The following is an 18,765-nucleotide window of genomic DNA, read 5'->3' on the forward strand; positions in this document are numbered from 1 at the left end:
TTGTGCACATCTCTTTTCAAGCCTGAAGTGAGCATTGTTTCAAAAGGCCCAGATCATCTGTGATTTTGCCCATTCTATTCAGGCAATTGGAGCAATGGCTTTGGCATCCCCGATAACTTCAAGGCCTTCACAGTGTGCAGCTCAAGAGTTGCTGCATTCTATTTTGTGGAGAATCTTGCATATTAGTGTTTTGAAATGTCTGATTTGCTCTCTCTTAGCATAATGAAACTCATTATGTACCAATTACTTGTTTGTCCAAAACACCTTAGAGTTAGCAACTGGCCATGAAAAAAAGAACACTCTTTCAATGTCAGTGTTCCTAGCTTGCCAGGAGCAGCCCATCTCTCTTGCCCCTTTACAAATTGTGGCCTTCATCATTTGATGCCACAAATTTTAAGCTGACAAAGCAGGAGGACTTTATGGAGAAAGTGCTGTTAAATCCCAGAGGTGCCTGTACCTTGTCATTGAACTCCTTTTTGCCATCACAGTACTTTAGCCGAGTGCATCCTCTGCTGCTCACATTGGCATTGATGGTTGGCCACGGTGTTATCTGTTGCTCACATCCAGAAAATAAAATAGCATGTGACTCACAGGCAGGAGTAGTCGTGGCCAAGAGGTTAAGGCGATGGACTCGAAATCCGTTGGGGTCTCCCCGCGCAGGTTCGAACCCTGCCGACTACGTGGTTCCTCGTCACTTTGTCTGTTTGCGACAGGAGCTGTGTACGAGCTGCTTTTTTCTTTAACTTCATATGCAGCACGTATATTAGGAAACCCACATCTCTTTTCAAGCCTGAAGTGAGCACCGTTTTAAAAGGCCCAGATCATCTGTGATTTTGCCCATTCTATTCAGGCAATTGGAGCAATGGCTTTGGCATCCCCGATAACTTCAAGGCCTTCACAGTGTGCAGCTCAAGAGTTGCTGCATTCTATTTTGTGGAGAATCTTGCATATTAGTGTTTTGAAATGTCGGATTTGCTCTCTCTTAGCATAATGAAACTCATTATGTACCAATTACTTGTTTGTCCAAAACACCTTAGAGTTAGCAACTGGCCATGAAAAAAAGAACACTCTTTCAATGTCAGTGTTCCTAGCTTGCCAGGAGCAGCCCATCTCTTTTGTCCCTTTATAAATTGTGGTCTTCATCATTTGATGCCACAAATTGTAAGCTGACAAAGCAGGAGCACTTTATGGAGAAAGTGCTGTTAAATCCCAGAGGTGCCTGTTCCTTGGAAAGAGCCCGGATAGCTCAGTCGGTAGAGCATCAGACTTTTAATCTGAGGGTCCAGGGTTCAAGTCCCTGTTTGGGCGAAGGTCTGTCAATTTGTTGCAGACCTCCCCTAATCACTTGCTGTCCTCTTACCAGCCTTTGAGGGAGGTGGGCTTCCTCTTCAAGAAAAGATGTGGCGATGTGTTATTTCCCAGCATTTGGTGTTGTTTTGCCTTCTGTAATGCTTGTTTGCTGTCTCAGCAAGCAGTGGTGGGGGACTTTAGAGAAACGAGCTGAAGCTTGCTGTCGACTATGTATGTTCAGTCACTTCTAAGCGGTCGTGTGCAGGCCTGAGAGAGTGGTTTGCTTTCTCTGTATAGTGTTTAGTACTTTGTGTTGTGCCTGCAGCATCCCCAGTCCAAATCCGGATCACGACACTCTTTTCGTGTAGGTGAAGACGTCGTTGAACTTCTTTTTGCCATCACAGTATTTTAGCCGAGTGCATCCTCCGCTGCTCGCTTTTGCATTGATGGTTGGACCCAGTCTCCTCTGTTGCTCACATCCAGAAAAGAAAATAGCATGTGACCCACAGACAGGAGTAGTCGTGGCCGAGAGGTTAAGGCGATGGACTTGAAATCCATTGGGGTCTCCCCGCGCAGGTTCGAACCCTGCCGACTACGTGGATCCTTGTCACTTTGTCTGTTTGCGACAGGAATTGTGACATCCAGGAGCTGTGTACAATCTGGATTTTTCTCTTACTTCATATGCAGCACTTAAAAGGTGCAACCCACATCTCTTTTCAAGCTTGAAGTGAGCACCGTTTCAAAAGGCTCAGATCAACGGTGATTTTGGCCATTCTATTCAGGCAATCGGAGCAATGGCTTTGGCATCCTCGATAACTCCAAGGCCTTCACAGTGTTTAGCTCAAGAGTTGCTGCATTCTATTTTGTGGAGAATCTTGCATGTTAGTGTTTTGAAATGTCGGATTTGTTCACTCTTAGCATAGTGAAACAGAAACCTACTCATTATGTACCAATTGCTTGTTTGTCCAAACCACCTTAGAGTTAGCAACCGGCCATGAAAAAAAGAACACTCTTTCAATGTCAATGTTCCTAGATTGCCAGGAGCAGCCTATCTCTTTTGTCCCTTTTTAAATTGTGCACATCTCTTTTCAAGCCTGAAGTGAGCACTGTTTCAAAAGGCCCAGATCATCTGTGATTTTGCCCATTCTATTCAGGCAATCGGAGCAATGGCTTTGGCATCCCCGATAACTTCAAGGCCTTCACAGTGTGCAGCTCAAGAGTTGCTGCATTCTATTTTGTGGACAATCTTGCATATTAGTGTTTTGAAATGTCTGATTTGCTCTCTCTTAGCATAATGAAACTCATTATGTACCAATTACTTGTTTGTCCAAAACACCTTAGAGTTAGCAACTGGCCATGAAAAAAGAACACCCTTTCAATGTCAGTGTTCCTAGCTTGCCAGGAGCAGCCCATCTCTCTTGCCCCTTTACAAATTGTGGCCTTCATCATTTGATGCCACAAATTTTAAGCTGACAAAGCAGGAGGACTTTATGGAGAAAGTGCTGTTAAATCCCAGAGGTGCCTGTACCTTGTCATTGAACTCCTTTTTGCCATCACAGTACTTTAGCCGAGTGCATCCTCTGCTGCTCAAATTGGCATTGATGGTTGGCCACGGTGTTATCTGTTGCTCACATCCAGAAAATAAAATAGCATGTGACTCACAGGCAGGAGTAGTCGTGGCCGAGAGGTTAAGGCGATGGACTCGAAATCCGTTGGGGTCTCCCCGCGCAGGTTCGAACCCTGCCGACTACGTGGTTTCTCGTCTGTTTGCGACAGGAGCTGTGTACGAGCTGCTTTTTTCTTTAACTTCATATGCAGCACGTATATTAGGAAACCCACATCTCTTTTCAAGCCTGAAGTGAGCACCGTTTCAAAAGGCCCAGATCATCTGTGATTTTGCCCATTCTATTCAGGCAATTGGAGCAATGGCTTTGGCATCCCCGATAACTTCAAGGCCTTCACAGTGTGCAGCTCAAGAGTTGCTGCATTCTATTTTGTGGAGAATCTTGCATATTAGTGTTTTGAAATGTCGGATTTGCTCTCTCTTAGCATAATGAAACTCATTATGTACCAATTACTTGTTTGTCCAAAACACCTTAGAGTTAGCAACCGGCCATGAAAAAAAGAACACTCTTTCAATGTCAATGTTCCTAGATTGCCAGGAGCAGCCTATCTCTTTTGTCCCTTTTTAAATTGTGCACATCTCTTTTCAAGCCTGAAGTGAGCACCGTTTCAAAAGGCCCAGATCATCTGTGATTTTGCCCATTCTATTCAGGCATTTGGAGCAATGGCTTTGGCATCCCCGATAACTTCAAGGCCTTCACAGTGTGCAGCTCAAGAGTTGCTGCATTCTATTTTGTGGAGAATCTTGCATATTAGTGTTTTGAAATGTCGGATTTGCTCTCTCTTAGCATAATGAAACTCATTATGTACCAATTACTTGTTTGTCCAAAACACCTTAGAGTTAGCAACTGGCCATGAAAAAAAGAACACTCTTTCAATGTCAGTGTTCCTAGCTTGCCAGGAGCAGCCCATCTCTTTTGTCCCTTTATAAATTGTGGTCTTCATCATTTGATGCCACAAATTTTAAGCTGACAAAGCAGGAGCACTTTATGGAGAAAGTGCTGTTAAATCCCAGAGGTGCCTGTTCCTTGGAAAGAGCCCGGATAGCTCAGTCGGTAGAGCATCAGACTTTTAATCTGAGGGTCCAGGGTTCAAGTCCCTGTTTGGGCGAAGGTCTGTCAATTTGTTGCAGACCTCCCCTAATCACTTGCTGTCCTCTTACCAGCCTTTGAGGGAGGTGGGCTTCCTCTTCAAGAAAAGATGTGGCGATGTGTTATTTCCCAGCATTTGGTGTTGTTTTGCCTTCTGTAATGCTTGTTTGCTGTCTCAGCAAGCAGTGGTGGGGGACTTTAGAGAAACGAGCTGAAGCTTGCTGTCGACTATGTATGTTCAGTCACTTCTAAGCGGTCGTGTGCAGGCCTGAGAGAGTGGTTTGCTTTCTCTGTATAGTGTTTAGTACTTTGTGTTGTGCCTGCAGCATCCCCAGTCCAAATCCGGATCACGACACTCTTTTCGTGTAGGTGAAGACGTCGTTGTACTTCTTTTTGCCATCACAGTATTTTAGCCGAGTGCATCCTCCGCTGCTCGCTTTTGCATTGATGGTTGGCCCCAGTGTCCTCTGTTGCTCACATCCAGAAAAGAAAATAGCATGTGACCCACAGACAGGAGTAGTCGTGGCCGAGAGGTTAAGGCGATGGACTTGAAATCCATTGGGGTCTCCCCGCGCAAGTTCGAACCCTGCCGACTACGTGGATCCTTGTCACTTTGTCTGTTTGCGACAGGAATTGTGACATCCAGGAGCTGTGTACAATCTGGATTTTTCTCTTACTTCATATGCAGCACTTAAAAGGTGCAACCCACATCTCTTTTCAAGCTTGAAGTGAGCACCGTTTCAAAAGGCTCAGATCAACGGTGATTTTGGCCATTCTATTCAGGCAATCGGAGCAATGGCTTTGGCATCCCCGATAACTCCAAGGCCTTCACAGTGTTTAGCTCAAGAGTTGCTGCATTCTATTTTGTGGAGAATCTTGCATGTTAGTGTTTTGAAATGTCGGATTTGTTCACTCTTAGCATAGTGAAACAGAAACCTACTCATTATGTACCAATTGCTTGTTTGTCCAAACCACCTTAGAGTTAGCAACCGGCCATGAAAAAAAGAACACTCTTTCAATGTCAATATTCCTAGATTGCCAGGAGCAGCCTATCTCTTTTGTCCCTTTTTAAATTGTGCACATCTCTTTTCAAGCCTGAAGTGAGCACTGTTTCAAAAGGCCCAGATCATCTGTGATTTTGCCCATTCTATTCAGGCAATCGGAGCAATGGCTTTGGCATCCCCGATAACTTCAAGGCCTTCACAGTGTGCAGCTCAAGAGTTGCTGCATTCTATTTTGTGGAGAATCTTGCATATTAGTGTTTTGAAATGTCTGATTTGCTCTCTCTTAGCATAATGAAACTCATTATGTACCAATTACTTGTTTGTCCAAAACACCTTAGAGTTAGCAACTGGCCATGAAAAAAAGAACACTCTTTCAATGTCAGTGTTCCTAGCTTGCCAGGAGCAGCCCATCTCTCTTGCCCCTTTACAAATTGTGGCCTTCATCATTTGATGCCACAAATTTTAAGCTGACAAAGCAGGAGGACTTTATGGAGAAAGTGCTGTTAAATCCCAGAGGTGCCTGTACCTTGTCATTGAACTCCTTTTTGCCATCACAGTACTTTAGCCGAGTGCATCCTCTGCTGCTCACATTGGCATTGATGGTTGGCCACGGTGTTATCTGTTGCTCACATCCAGAAAATAAAATAGCATGTGACTCACAGGCAGGAGTAGTCGTGGCCAAGAGGTTAAGGCGATGGACTCGAAATCCGTTGGGGTCTCCCCGCGCAGGTTCGAACCCTGCCGACTACGTGGTTCCTCGTCACTTTGTCTGTTTGCGACAGGAGCTGTGTACGAGCTGCTTTTTTCTTTAACTTCATATGCAGCACGTATATTAGGAAACCCACATCTCTTTTCAAGCCTGAAGTGAGCACCGTTTTAAAAGGCCCAGATCATCTGTGATTTTGCCCATTCTATTCAGGCAATTGGAGCAATGGCTTTGGCATCCCCGATAACTTCAAGGCCTTCACAGTGTGCAGCTCAAGAGTTGCTGCATTCTATTTTGTGGAGAATCTTGCATATTAGTGTTTTGAAATGTCGGATTTGCTCTCTCTTAGCATAATGAAACTCATTATGTACCAATTACTTGTTTGTCCAAAACACCTTAGAGTTAGCAACTGGCCATGAAAAAAAGAACACTCTTTCAATGTCAGTGTTCCTAGCTTGCCAGGAGCAGCCCATCTCTTTTGTCCCTTTATAAATTGTGGTCTTCATCATTTGATGCCACAAATTGTAAGCTGACAAAGCAGGAGCACTTTATGGAGAAAGTGCTGTTAAATCCCAGAGGTGCCTGTTCCTTGGAAAGAGCCCGGATAGCTCAGTCGGTAGAGCATCAGACTTTTAATCTGAGGGTCCAGGGTTCAAGTCCCTATTTGGGCGAAGGTCTGTCAATTTGTTGCAGACCTCCCCTAATCACTTGCTGTCCTCTTACCAGCCTTTGAGGGAGGTGGGCTTCCTCTTCAAGAAAAGATGTGGCGATGTGTTATTTCCCAGCATTTGGTGTTGTTTTGCCTTCTGTAATGCTTGTTTGCTGTCTCAGCAAGCAGTGGTGGGGGACTTTAGAGAAACGAGCTGAAGCTTGCTGTCGACTATGTATGTTCAGTCACTTATAAGCGGTCGTGTGCAGGCCTGAGAGAGTGGTTTGCTTTCTCTGTATAGTGTTTAGTACTTTGTGTTGTGCCTGCAGCATCCCCAGTCCAAATCCGGATCACGACACTCTTTTCGTGTATGTGAAGACGTCGTTGAACTTCTTTTTGCCATCACAGTATTTTAGCCGAGTGCATCCTCCGCTGCTCGCTTTTGCATTGATGGTTGGCCCCAGTCTCCTCTGTTGCTCACATCCAGAAAAGAAAATAGCATGTGACCCACAGACAGGAGTAGTCGTGGCCGAGAGGTTAAGGCGATGGACTTGAAATCCATTGGGGTCTCCCCGCGCAGGTTCGAACCCTGCCGACTACGTGGATCCTTGTCACTTTGTCTGTTTGCGACAGGAATTGTAACATCCAGGAGCTGTGTACAATCTGGATTTTTCTCTTACTTCATATGCAGCACTTAAAAGGTGCAACCCACATCTCTTTTCAAGCTTGAAGTGAGCACCGTTTCAAAAGGCTCAGATCAACGGTGATTTTGGCCATTCTATTCAGGCAATCGGAGCAATGGCTTTGGCATCCCCGATAACTCCAAGGCCTTCACAGTGTTTAGCTCAAGAGTTGCTGCATTCTATTTTGTGGAGAATCTTGCATGTTAGTGTTTTGAAATTCACTCTTAGCATAGTGAAACAGAAACCTACTCATTATGTACCGATTGCTTGTTTGTCCAAACCACCTTAGAGTTAGCAACCGGCCATGAAAAAAAGAACACTCTTTCAATGTCAATGTTCCTAGATTGCCAGGAGCAGCCTATCTCTTTTGTCCCTTTTTAAATTGTGCACATCTCTTTTCAAGCCTGAAGTGAGCACTGTTTCAAAAGGCCCAGATCATCTGTGATTTTGCCCATTCTATTCAGGCAATTGGAGCAATGGCTTTGGCATCCCCGATAACTTCAAGGCCTTCACAGTGTGCAGCTCAAGAGTTGCTGCATTCTATTTTGTGGACAATCTTGCATATTAGTGTTTTGAAATGCCTGATTTGCTCTCTCTTAGCATAATGAAACTCATTATGTACCAATTACTTGTTTGTCCAAAACACCTTAGAGTTAGCAACTGGCCATGAAAAAAAGAACACTCTTTCAATGTCAGTGTTCCTAGCTTGCCAGGAGCAGCCCATCTCTCTTGCCCCTTTACAAATTGTGGCCTTCATCATTTGATGCCACAAATTTTAAGCTGACAAAGCAGGAGGACTTTATGGAGAAAGTGCTGTTAAATCCCAGAGGTGCCTGTACCTTGTCATTGAACTCCTTTTTGCCATCACAGTACTTTAGCCGAGTGCATCCTCTGCTGCTCAAATTGGCATTGATGGTTGGCCACGGTGTTATCTGTTGCTCACATCCAGAAAATAAAATAGCATGTGACTCACAGGCAGGAGTAGTCGTGGCCGAGAGGTTAAGGCGATGGACTCGAAATCCGTTGGGGTCTCCCCGCGCAGGTTCGAACCCTGCCGACTACGTGGTTCCTCGTCACTTTGTCTGTTTGCGACAGGAGCTGTGTACGAGTTGCTTTTTTCTTTAACTTCATATGCATCACGTATATTAGGAAACCCACATCTCTTTTCAAGCCTGAAGTGAGCACCGTTTCAAAAGGCCCAGATCATCTGTGATTTTGCCCATTCTATTCAGGCAATTGGAGCAATGGCTTTGGCATCCCCGATAACTTCAAGGCCTTCACAGTGTGCAGCTCAAGAGTTGCTGCATTCTATTTTGTGGAGAATCTTGCATATTAGTGTTTTGAAATGTCGGATTTGCTCTCTCTTAGCATAATGAAACTCATTATGTACCAATTACTTGTTTGTCCAAAACACCTTAGAGTTAGCAACTGGCCATGAAAAAAAGAACACTCTTTCAATGTCAGTGTTCCTAGCTTGCCAGGAGCAGCCCATCTCTTTTGTCCCTTTATAAATTGTGGTCTTCATCATTTGATGCCACAAATTTTAAGCTGACAAAGCAGGAGCACTTTATGGAGAAAGTGCTGTTAAATCCCAGAGGTGCCTGTTCCTTGGAAAGAGCCCGGATAGCTCAGTCGGTAGAGCATCAGACTTTTAATCTGAGGGTCCAGGGTTCAAGTCCCTGTTTGGGCGAAGGTCTGTCAATTTGTTGCAGACCTCCCCTAATCACTTGCTGTCCTCTTACCAGCCTTTGAGGGAGGTGGGCTTCCTCTTCAAGAAAAGATGTGGCGATGTGTTATTTCCCAGCATTTGGTGTTGTTTTGCCTTCTGTAATGCTTGTTTGCTGTCTCAGCAAGCAGTGGTGGGGGACTTTAGAGAAACGAGCTGAAGCTTGCTGTCGACTATGTATGTTCAGTCACTTCTAAGCGGTCGTGTGCAGGCCTGAGAGAGTGGTTTGCTTTCTCTGTATAGTGTTTAGTACTTTGTGTTGTGCCTGCAGCATCCCCAGTCCAAATCCGGATCACGACACTCTTTTCGTGTAGGTGAAGACGTCGTTGAACTTCTTTTTGCCATCACAGTATTTTAGCCGAGTGCATCCTCCGCTGCTCGCTTTTGCATTGATGGTTGGCCCCAGTCTCCTCTGTTGCTCACATCCAGAAAAGAAAATAGCATGTGACCCACAGACAGGAGTAGTCGTGGCCGAGAGGTTAAGGCGATGGACTTGAAATCCATTGGGGTCTCCCCGCGCAGGTTCGAACCCTGCCGACTACGTGGATCCTTGTCACTTTGTCTGTTTGCGACAGGAATTGTGACATCCAGGAGCTGTGTACAATCTGGATTTTTCTCTTACTTCATATGCAGCACTTAAAAGGTGCAACCCACATCTCTTTTCAAGCTTGAAGTGAGCACCGTTTCAAAAGGCTCAGATCAACGGTGATTTTGGCCATTCTATTCAGGCAATCGGAGCAATGGCTATGGCATCCCCGATAACTCCAAGGCCTTCACAGTGTTTAGCTCAAGAGTTGCTGCATTCTATTTTGTGGAGAATCTTGCATGTTAGTGTTTTGAAATGTCGGATTTGTTCACTCTTAGCATAGTGAAACAGAAACCTACTCATTATGTACCAATTGCTTGTTTGTCCAAACCACCTTAGAGTTAGCAACCGGCCATGAAAAAAAGAACACTCTTTCAATGTCAATGTTCCTAGATTGCCAGGAGCAGCCTATCTCTTTTGTCCCTTTTTAAATTGTGCACATCTCTTTTCAAGCCTGAAGTGAGCACTGTTTCAAAAGGCCCAGATCATCTGTGATTTTGCCCATTCTATTCAGGCAATCGGAGCAATGGCTTTGGCATCCCCGATAACTTCAAGGCCTTCACAGTGTGCAGCTCAAGAGTTGCTGCATTCTGTTTTGTGGACAATCTTGCATATTAGTGTTTTGAAATGTCTGATTTGCTCTCTCTTAGCATAAGGAAACTCATTATGTACCAATTACTTGTTTGTCCAAAACACCTTAGAGTTAGCAACTGGCCATGAAAAAAGAACACCCTTTCAATGTCAGTGTTCCTAGCTTGCCAGGAGCAGCCCATCTCTCTTGCCCCTTTACAAATTGTGGCCTTCATCATTTGATGCCACAAATTTTAAGCTGACAAAGCAGGAGGACTTTATGGAGAAAGTGCTGTTAAATCCCAGAGGTGCCTGTACCTTGTCATTGAACTCCTTTTTGCCATCACAGTACTTTAGCCGAGTGCATCCTCTGCTGCTCAAATTGGCATTGATGGTTGGCCACGGTGTTATCTGTTGCTCACATCCAGAAAATAAAATAGCATGTGACTCACAGGCAGGAGTAGTCGTGGCCGAGAGGTTAAGGCGATGGACTCGAAATCCGTTGGGGTCTCCCCGTGCAGGTTCGAACCCTGCCGACTACGTGGTTCCTCGTCTGTTTGCGACAGGAGCTGTGTACGAGCTGCTTTTTTCTTTAACTTCATATGCAGCACGTATATTAGGAAACCCACATCTCTTTTCAAGCCTGAAGTGAGCACCGTTTTAAAAGGCCCAGATCATCTGTGATTTTGCCCATTCTATTCAGGCAATTGGAGCAATGGCTTTGGCATCCCCGATAACTTCAAGGCCTTCACAGTGTGCAGCTCAAGAGTTGCTGCATTCTATTTTGTGGAGAATCTTGCATATTAGTGTTTTGAAATGTCGGATTTGCTCTCTCTTAGCATAATGAAACTCATTATGTACCAATTACTTGTTTGTCCAAAACACCTTAGAGTTAGCAACTGGCCATGAAAAAAAGAACACTCTTTCAATGTCAGTGTTCCTAGCTTGCCAGGAGCAGCCCATCTCTTTTGTCCCTTTATAAATTGTGGTCTTCATCATTTGATGCCACAAATTGTAAGCTGACAAAGCAGGAGCACTTTATGGAGAAAGTGCTGTTAAATCCCAGAGGTGCCTGTTCCTTGGAAAGAGCCTGGATAGCTCAGTCGGTAGAGCATCAGACTTTTAATCTGAGGGTCCAGGGTTCAAGTCCCTGTTTGGGCGAAGGTCTGTCAATTTGTTGCAGACCTCCCCTAATCACTTGCTGTCCTCTTACCAGCCTTTGAGGGAGGTGGGCTTCCTCTTCAAGAAAAGATGTGGCGATGTGTTATTTCCCAGCATTTGGTGTTGTTTTGCCTTCTGTAATGCTTGTTTGCTGTCTCAGCAAGCAGTGGTGGGGGACTTTAGAGAAACGAGCTGAAGCTTGCTGTCGACTATGTATGTTCAGTCACTTATAAGCGGTCGTGTGCAGGCCTGAGAGAGTGGTTTGCTTTCTCTGTATAGTGTTTAGTACTTTGTGTTGTGCCTGCAGCATCCCCAGTCCAAATCCGGATCACGACACTCTCATCGTGTAGGTGAAGACGTCGTTGAACTTCTTTTTGCCATCACAGTATTTTAGCCGAGTGCATCCTCCGCTGCTCGCTTTTGCATTGATGGTTGGCCCCAGTGTCCTCTGTTGCTCACATCCAGAAAAGAAAATAGCATGTGACCCACAGACAGGAGTAGTCGTGGCCGAGAGGTTAAGGCGATGGACTTGAAATCCATTGGGGTCTCCCCGCGCAGGTTCGAACCCTGCCGACTACGTGGATCCCTTGTCACTTTGTCTGTTTGCGACAGGAATTGTGACATCCAGGAGCTGTGTACAATCTGGATTTTTCTCTTACTTCATATGCAGCACTTAAAAGGTGCAACCCACATCTCTTTTCAAGCTTGAAGTGAGCACCGTTTCAAAAGGCTCAGATCAACGGTGATTTTGGCCATTCTATTCGGGCAATCGGAGCAATGGCTTTGGCATCCCCGATAACTCCAAGGCCTTCACAGTGTTTAGCTCAAGAGTTGCTGCATTCTATTTTGTGGAGAATCTTGCATGTTAGTGTTTTGAAATGTCGGATTTGTTCACTCTTAGCATAGTGAAACAGAAACCTACTCATTATGTACCAATTGCTTGTTTGTCCAAACCACCTTAGAGTTAGCAACCGGCCATGAAAAAAAGAACACTCTTTCAATGTCAATATTCCTAGATTGCCAGGAGCAGCCTATCTCTTTTGTCCCTTTTTAAATTGTGCACATCTCTTTTCAAGCCTGAAGTGAGCACTGTTTCAAAAGGCCCAGATCATCTGTGATTTTGCCCATTCTATTCAGGCAATCGGAGCAATGGCTTTGGCATCCCCGATAACTTCAAGGCCTTCACAGTGTGCAGCTCAAGAGTTGCTGCATTCTATTTTGTGGACAATCTTGCATATTAGTGTTTTGAAATGTCTGATTTGCTCTCTCTTAGCATAATGAAACTCATTATGTACCAATTACTTGTTTGTCCAAAACACCTTAGAGTTAGCAACTGGCCATGAAAAAAAGAACACTCTTTCAATGTCAGTGTTCCTAGCTTGCCAGGAGCAGCCCATCTCTCTTGCCCCTTTACAAATTGTGGCCTTCATCATTTGATGCCACAAATTTTAAGCTGACAAAGCAGGAGGACTTTATGGAGAAAGTGCTGTTAAATCCCAGAGGTGCCTGTACCTTTTCATTGAACTCCTTTTTGCCATCACAGTACTTTAGCCGAGTGCATCCTCTGCTGCTCACATTGGCATTGATGGTTGGCCACGGTGTTGTCTGTTGCTCACATCCAGAAAATAAAATAGCATGTGACTCACAGGCAGGAGTAGTCGTGGCCGAGAGGTTAAGGCGATGGACTCGAAATCCGTTGGGGTCTCCCCGCGCAGGTTCGAACCCTGCCGACTACGTGGTTCCTCGTCACTTTGTCTGTTTGCGACAGGAGCTGTGTACGAGCTGCTTTTTTCTTTAACTTCATATGCAGCACGTATATTAGGAAACCCACATCTCTTTTCAAGCCTGAAGTGAGCACCGTTTCAAAAGGCCCAGATCATCTGTGATTTTGCCCATTCTATTCAGGCAATTGGAGCAATGGCTTTGGCATCCCCGATAACTTCAAGGCCTTCACAGTGTGCAGCTCAAGAGTTGCTGCATTCTATTTTGTGGAGAATCTTGCATATTAGTGTTTTGAAATGTCGGATTTGCTCTCTCTTAGCATAATGAAACTCATTATGTACCAATTACTTGTTTGTCCAAAACACCTTAGAGTTAGCAACTGGCCATGAAAAAAAGAACACTCTTTCAATGTCAGTGTTCCTAGCTTGCCAGGAGCAGCCCATCTCTTTTGTCCCTTTATAAATTGTGGTCTTCATCATTTGATGCCACAAATTTTAAGCTGACAAAGCAGGAGCACTTTATGGAGAAAGTGCTGTTAAATCCCAGAGGTGCCTGTACCTTTTCATTGAACTCCTTTTTGCCATCACAGTACTTTAGCCGAGTGCATCCTCTGCTGCTCACATTGGCATTGATGGTTGGCCACGGTGTTATCTGTTGCTCACATCCAGAAAATAAAATAGCATGTGACTCACAGGCAGGAGTAGTCGTGGCCGAGAGGTTAAGGCGATGGACTCGAAATCCGTTGGGGTCTCCCCGCGCAGGTTTGAACCCTGCCGACTACGTGGATCCTCGTCACTTTGTCTGTTTGCGACAGGAGCTGTGTACGAGCTGCTTTTTTCTTTAACTTCATATGCAGCACGTATATTAGGAAACCCACATCTCTTTTCAAGCCTGAAGTGAGCACCGTTACAAAAGGCCCAGATCATCTGTGATTTTGCCCATTCTATTCAGGCAATTGGAGCAATGGCTTTGGCATCCCCGATAACTTCAAGGCCTTCACAGTGTGCAGCTCAAGAGTTGCTGCATTCTATTTTGTGGAGAATCTTGCATATTAGTGTTTTGAAATGTCGGATTTGCTCTCTCTTAGCATAATGAAACTCATTATGTACCAATTACTTGTTTGTCCAAAACACCTTAGAGTTAGCAACTGGCCATGAAAAAAAGAACACTCTTTCAATGTCAGTGTTCCTAGCTTGCCAGGAGCAGCCCATCTCTTTAGTCCCTTTATAAATTATGGTCTTCATCATTTGTGACCCGATCTGGCGAAATGAGTCGGAAGTCGCAACGTTCTATTTTAAGATATGGGCCGATTATGTGGAAAAACAATGAAATCATAGATTTTTTTTTTTTGTGCTAATTTCAAAGAACAGACATTCAAAAATAATCTCCCAAAGTTTCATAGTCCAGATAATTGAGTAAAGGTATTTAAATTACTATTAAAGTGTACAAAGTTTTACTAAATTCGCTGGAAATGAACATTGCTTTTCTCAACTCCTCTCGTCACCTCTGAGCATTTCCCGGGTATCCCCTGAAATGTCACTATCTCTGCTCTTTAAATGGTGTTACACGTTGTATAGAACCAATCAAAAAGCTTAGAAATGTACACAAATGCTGATCATTTGTCGATGGGAAGCCGTTTCGACTGACCGGCACGCGATTGGTCCAGCCACCCTCCTGTCAGACTCGCAGCGAGCGCTCTGTGTAATAAACAAGCTAGCAGATCTCCTCAGAAAGATTAAATATTATTAATTTGAGAAATGTCACTGTCAAAAGTGAGCAAAGTTGCCAAAGCGTCATCAAGCCCCCTTGGCCATTGCGCGTTTTTTTCGTATGCGTTTTTTTCGGATTGATTCGGTGGCTCCGAATTGTCAAAACACCATTCAAACTGCTTGCTACGGATGCGAAAAACTTACGATTGTTTTTATATAACGGATGAAAGTTTCGTAGTGTGCACGTGTGATTGACATAACGTGATTGACAAAGGTGAATGAGTGTAGCTATTTATCTGCAAGCAGAATCCATTACAATGTGTTTGATTAATTACTGTTGGTATCTCCGTTATGAATTTGTTACGCTGTTATTGTCAACTAGCCTACACTAAGATATGATTGCATAGACTAGCATTATTTGATCTCTGTTTCCTTGTCTCTCTCTCTCTCTCTCTCTCTCTCTCTCTCTCTCTCTCTCTCTCTCTCTCTCTCTCTCTCTCTCTCTCTCTCTCTCTCTCTCTCTCTCTCTCTCTCTCTCACACACACACACACACACACACACACACACACACACACCCTCTCTCTCAAGCAAAAATGTAGCACCTCTGTTCAATCTTTCTGATTTTAGTACATTTTTGTAAAAGGTAGGCCTACTGTTAAATTATTTATTCAAATAAATTTTTTTTTAAATAATTTGAGCTTCAGCCTGGTTTAATAGCATTTATATATTAATTTCTTTGGTCAAATTAAGCTGTAAAATATAGTTTATCCCTTTAAATGTAATGGATTTTGAAAGATATCAACAAAAAACGGGCAAAAAACTTTAAAATCGATTTTCTCAGGTTTTCAATTGGAAAAAGAGGGCAGACGACCATAATTCAAATGTGTATATCTTTACAACCATTCAAGGTATGACTTTGACTAGGATATCAATTGAAAGCTTATGGTCTCCTCTTTCCATTAATACCAAAATCTCAATTTTTTAATTTGGGTCACTGTGACTCATTTTGCTGGATCAGGTCACATTTGATGCCACAAATTTTAAGCTGACAAAGCAGGAGCACTTTATGGAGAAAGTGCTGTTAAATCCCAGAGGTGCCGGTTCCTTGGAAAGAGCCCGGATAGCTCAGTCGGTAGAGCATCAGACTTTTAATCTGAGGGTCCAGGGTTCAAGTCCCTGTTTGGGCGAAGGTCTGTCAATTTGTTGCAGACCTCCCCTAATCACTTGCTGTCCTCTTACCAGCCTTTGAGGGAGGTGGGCTTCCTCTTCAAGAAAAGATGTGGCGATGTGTTATTTCCCAGCATTTGGTGTTGTTTTGCCTTCTGTAATGCTTGTTTGCTGTCTCAGCAAGCAGTGGTGGGGGACTTTAGAGAAACGAGCTGAAGCTTGCTGTCGACTATGTATGTTCAGTCACTTATAAGCGGTCGTGTGCAGGCCTGAGAGAGTGGTTTGCTTTCTCTGTATAGTGTTTAGTACTTTGTGTTGTGCCTGCAGCATCCCCAGTCCAAATCCGGATCACGACACTCTTTTCGTGTAGGTGAAGACGTCGTTGAACTTCTTTTTGCCATCACAGTATTTTAGCCGAGTGCATCCTCCGCTGCTCGCTTTTGCATTGATGGTTGGCCCCAGTCTCCTCTGTTGCTCACATCCAGAAAAGAAAATAGCATGTGACCCACAGACAGGAGTAGTCGTGGCCGAGAGGTTAAGGCGATGGACTTGAAATCCATTGGGGTCTCCCCGCGCAGGTTCGAACCCTGCCGACTACGTGGATCCTTGTCACTTTGTCTGTTTGCGACAGGAATTGTAACATCCAGGAGCTGTGTACAATCTGGATTTTTCTCTTACTTCATATGCAGCACTTAAAAGGTGCAACCCACATCTCTTTTCAAGCTTGAAGTGAGCACCGTTTCAAAAGGCTCAGATCAACGGTGATTTTGGCCATTCTATTCAGGCAATCGGAGCAATGGCTTTGGCATCCCCGATAACTCCAAGGCCTTCACAGTGTTTAGCTCAAGAGTTGCTGCATTCTATTTTGTGGAGAATCTTGCATGTTAGTGTTTTGAAATTCACTCTTAGCATAGTGAAACAGAAACCTACTCATTATGTACCGATTGCTTGTTTGTCCAAACCACCTTAGAGTTAGCAACCGGCCATGAAAAAAAGAACACTCTTTCAATGTCAATGTTCCTAGATTGCCAGGAGCAGCCTATCTCTTTTGTCCCTTTTTAAATTGTGCACATCTCTTTTCAAGCCTGAAGTGAGCACTGTTTCAAAAGGCCCAGATCATCTGTGATTTTGCCCATTCTATTCAGGCAATTGGAGCAATGGCTTTGGCATCCCCGATAACTTCAAGGCCTTCACAGTGTGCAGCTCAAGAGTTGCTGCATTCTATTTTGTGGACAATCTTGCATATTAGTGTTTTGAAATGCCTGATTTGCTCTCTCTTAGCATAATGAAACTCATTATGTACCAATTACTTGTTTGTCCAAAACACCTTAGAGTTAGCAACTGGCCATGAAAAAAAGAACACTCTTTCAATGTCAGTGTTCCTAGCTTGCCAGGAGCAGCCCATCTCTCTTGCCCCTTTACAAATTGTGGCCTTCATCATTTGATGCCACAAATTTTAAGCTGACAAAGCAGGAGGACTTTATGGAGAAAGTGCTGTTAAATCCCAGAGGTGCCTGTACCTTGTCATTGAACTCCTTTTTGCCATCACAGTACTTTAGCCGAGTGCATCCTCTGCTGCTCACATTGGCATTGATGGTTGGCCACGGTGTTATCTGTTGCTCACATCCAGAAAATAAAATAGCATGTGACTCACAGGCAGGAGTAGTCGTGGCCGAGAGGTTAAGGCGATGGACTCGAAATCCGTTGGGGTCTCCCCGCGCAGGTTCGAACCCTGCCGACTACGTGGTTCCTCGTCACTTTGTCTGTTTGCGACAGGAGCTGTGTACGAGCTGCTTTTTTCTTTAACTTCATATGCAGCACGTATATTAGGAAACCCACATCTCTTTTCAAGCCTGAAGTGAGCACCGTTTCAAAAGGCCCAGATCATCTGTGATTTTGCCCATTCTATTCAGGCAATTGGAGCAATGGCTTTGGCATCCCCGATAACTTCAAGGCCTTCACAGTGTGCAGCTCAAGAGTTGCTGCATTCTATTTTGTGGAGAATCTTGCATATTAGTGTTTTGAAATGTCGGATTTGCTCTCTCTTAGCATAATGAAACTCATTATGTACCAATTACTTGTTTGTCCAAAACACCTTAGAGTTAGCAACTGGCCATGAAAAAAAGAACACTCTTTCAATGTCAGTGTTCCTAGCTTGCCAGGAGCAGCCCATCTCTTTTGTCCCTTTTATAAATTGTGGTCTTCATCATTTGATGCCACAAATTTTAAGCTGACAAAGCAGGAGCACTTTATGGAGAAAGTGCTGTTAAATCCCAGAGGTGCCTGTTCCTTGGAAAGAGCCCGGATAGCTCAGTCGGTAGAGCATCAGACTTTTAATCTGAGGGTCCAGGGTTCAAGTCCCTGTTTGGGCGAAGGTCTGTCAATTTGTTGCAGACCTCCCCTAATCACTTGCTGTCCTCTTACCAGCCTTTGAGGGAGGTGGGCTTCCTCTTCAAGAAAAGATGTGGCGATGTGTTATTTCCCAGCATTTGGTGTTGTTTTGCCTTCTGTAATGCTTGTTTGCTGTCTCAGCAAGCAGTGGTGGGGGACTTTAGAGAAACGAGCTGAAGCTTGCTGTCGACTATGTATGTTCAGTCACTTCTAAGCGGTCGTGTGCAGGCCTGAGAGAGTGGTTTGCTTTCTCTGTATAGTGTTTAGTACTTTGTGTTGTGCCTGCAGCATCCCCAGTCCAAATCCGGATCAAGACACTCTTTTCGTGTAGGTGAAGACATCGTTGAACTTCTTTTTGCCATCACAGTATTTTAGCCGAGTGCATCCTCCGCTGCTCTTTTGTCCCTTTTTAAATTGTGCACATCTCTTTTCAAGCCTGAAGTGAGCACTGTTTCAAAAGGCCCAGATCATCTGTGATTTTGCCCATTCTATTCAGGCAATCGGAGCAATGGCTTTGGCATCCCCGATAACTTCAAGGCCTTCACAGTGTGCAGCTCAAGAGTTGCTGCATTCTATTTTGTGGACAATCTTGCATATTAGTGTTTTGAAATGTCTGATTTGCTCTCTCTTAGCATAATGAAACTCATTATGTACCAATTACTTGTTTGTCCAAAACACCTTAGAGT

General features: G+C 44.2%; 20 non-coding genes across 20 annotated transcripts; all 20 read left to right on the forward strand.

The window, feature by feature from the left end:
* Positions 1 to 599: 599 nt before the first annotated feature.
* trnas-cga (transfer RNA serine (anticodon CGA)) lies at positions 600 to 681 on the forward strand. The gene has a single exon. It is a non-coding gene; the product is annotated as a tRNA-Ser (tRNA).
* Positions 682 to 1,235: 554 nt separating this feature from the next.
* Positions 1,236 to 1,308, forward strand: trnak-uuu (transfer RNA lysine (anticodon UUU)). The gene has a single exon. It is a non-coding gene; the product is annotated as a tRNA-Lys (tRNA).
* Positions 1,309 to 1,805: 497 nt separating this feature from the next.
* On the forward strand, positions 1,806 to 1,887 carry trnas-uga (transfer RNA serine (anticodon UGA)). Its single transcript has one exon. It is a non-coding gene; the product is annotated as a tRNA-Ser (tRNA).
* Positions 1,888 to 2,960: 1,073 nt separating this feature from the next.
* On the forward strand, positions 2,961 to 3,042 carry trnas-cga (transfer RNA serine (anticodon CGA)). The gene has a single exon. It is a non-coding gene; the product is annotated as a tRNA-Ser (tRNA).
* A 908-nt stretch (positions 3,043 to 3,950) lies between these two features.
* On the forward strand, positions 3,951 to 4,023 carry trnak-uuu (transfer RNA lysine (anticodon UUU)). The gene has a single exon. It is a non-coding gene; the product is annotated as a tRNA-Lys (tRNA).
* Positions 4,024 to 4,520: 497 nt separating this feature from the next.
* On the forward strand, positions 4,521 to 4,602 carry trnas-uga (transfer RNA serine (anticodon UGA)). Its single transcript has one exon. It is a non-coding gene; the product is annotated as a tRNA-Ser (tRNA).
* A 1,074-nt stretch (positions 4,603 to 5,676) lies between these two features.
* trnas-cga (transfer RNA serine (anticodon CGA)) lies at positions 5,677 to 5,758 on the forward strand. Its single transcript has one exon. It is a non-coding gene; the product is annotated as a tRNA-Ser (tRNA).
* Positions 5,759 to 6,882: 1,124 nt separating this feature from the next.
* trnas-uga (transfer RNA serine (anticodon UGA)) lies at positions 6,883 to 6,964 on the forward strand. Its single transcript has one exon. It is a non-coding gene; the product is annotated as a tRNA-Ser (tRNA).
* Positions 6,965 to 8,027: 1,063 nt separating this feature from the next.
* Positions 8,028 to 8,109, forward strand: trnas-cga (transfer RNA serine (anticodon CGA)). The gene has a single exon. It is a non-coding gene; the product is annotated as a tRNA-Ser (tRNA).
* A 554-nt stretch (positions 8,110 to 8,663) lies between these two features.
* trnak-uuu (transfer RNA lysine (anticodon UUU)) lies at positions 8,664 to 8,736 on the forward strand. The gene has a single exon. It is a non-coding gene; the product is annotated as a tRNA-Lys (tRNA).
* A 497-nt stretch (positions 8,737 to 9,233) lies between these two features.
* Positions 9,234 to 9,315, forward strand: trnas-uga (transfer RNA serine (anticodon UGA)). Its single transcript has one exon. It is a non-coding gene; the product is annotated as a tRNA-Ser (tRNA).
* Positions 9,316 to 10,388: 1,073 nt separating this feature from the next.
* trnas-cga (transfer RNA serine (anticodon CGA)) lies at positions 10,389 to 10,470 on the forward strand. The gene has a single exon. It is a non-coding gene; the product is annotated as a tRNA-Ser (tRNA).
* Positions 10,471 to 11,016: 546 nt separating this feature from the next.
* On the forward strand, positions 11,017 to 11,089 carry trnak-uuu (transfer RNA lysine (anticodon UUU)). Its single transcript has one exon. It is a non-coding gene; the product is annotated as a tRNA-Lys (tRNA).
* Positions 11,090 to 11,586: 497 nt separating this feature from the next.
* Positions 11,587 to 11,668, forward strand: trnas-uga (transfer RNA serine (anticodon UGA)). The gene has a single exon. It is a non-coding gene; the product is annotated as a tRNA-Ser (tRNA).
* Positions 11,669 to 12,743: 1,075 nt separating this feature from the next.
* Positions 12,744 to 12,825, forward strand: trnas-cga (transfer RNA serine (anticodon CGA)). The gene has a single exon. It is a non-coding gene; the product is annotated as a tRNA-Ser (tRNA).
* Positions 12,826 to 13,511: 686 nt separating this feature from the next.
* trnas-cga (transfer RNA serine (anticodon CGA)) lies at positions 13,512 to 13,593 on the forward strand. The gene has a single exon. It is a non-coding gene; the product is annotated as a tRNA-Ser (tRNA).
* Positions 13,594 to 15,635: 2,042 nt separating this feature from the next.
* Positions 15,636 to 15,708, forward strand: trnak-uuu (transfer RNA lysine (anticodon UUU)). The gene has a single exon. It is a non-coding gene; the product is annotated as a tRNA-Lys (tRNA).
* A 497-nt stretch (positions 15,709 to 16,205) lies between these two features.
* On the forward strand, positions 16,206 to 16,287 carry trnas-uga (transfer RNA serine (anticodon UGA)). Its single transcript has one exon. It is a non-coding gene; the product is annotated as a tRNA-Ser (tRNA).
* A 1,063-nt stretch (positions 16,288 to 17,350) lies between these two features.
* On the forward strand, positions 17,351 to 17,432 carry trnas-cga (transfer RNA serine (anticodon CGA)). Its single transcript has one exon. It is a non-coding gene; the product is annotated as a tRNA-Ser (tRNA).
* A 555-nt stretch (positions 17,433 to 17,987) lies between these two features.
* trnak-uuu (transfer RNA lysine (anticodon UUU)) lies at positions 17,988 to 18,060 on the forward strand. The gene has a single exon. It is a non-coding gene; the product is annotated as a tRNA-Lys (tRNA).
* Positions 18,061 to 18,765: the final 705 nt, after the last annotated feature.

Source organism: Rhinichthys klamathensis, unplaced genomic scaffold, assembly GCF_029890125.1.
Source record: "Rhinichthys klamathensis goyatoka isolate OS25496 unplaced genomic scaffold, OSU_Roscu_1.1 h1tg000001l_1, whole genome shotgun sequence".
Lineage (NCBI taxonomy): Eukaryota > Metazoa > Chordata > Actinopteri > Cypriniformes > Leuciscidae > Rhinichthys > Rhinichthys klamathensis.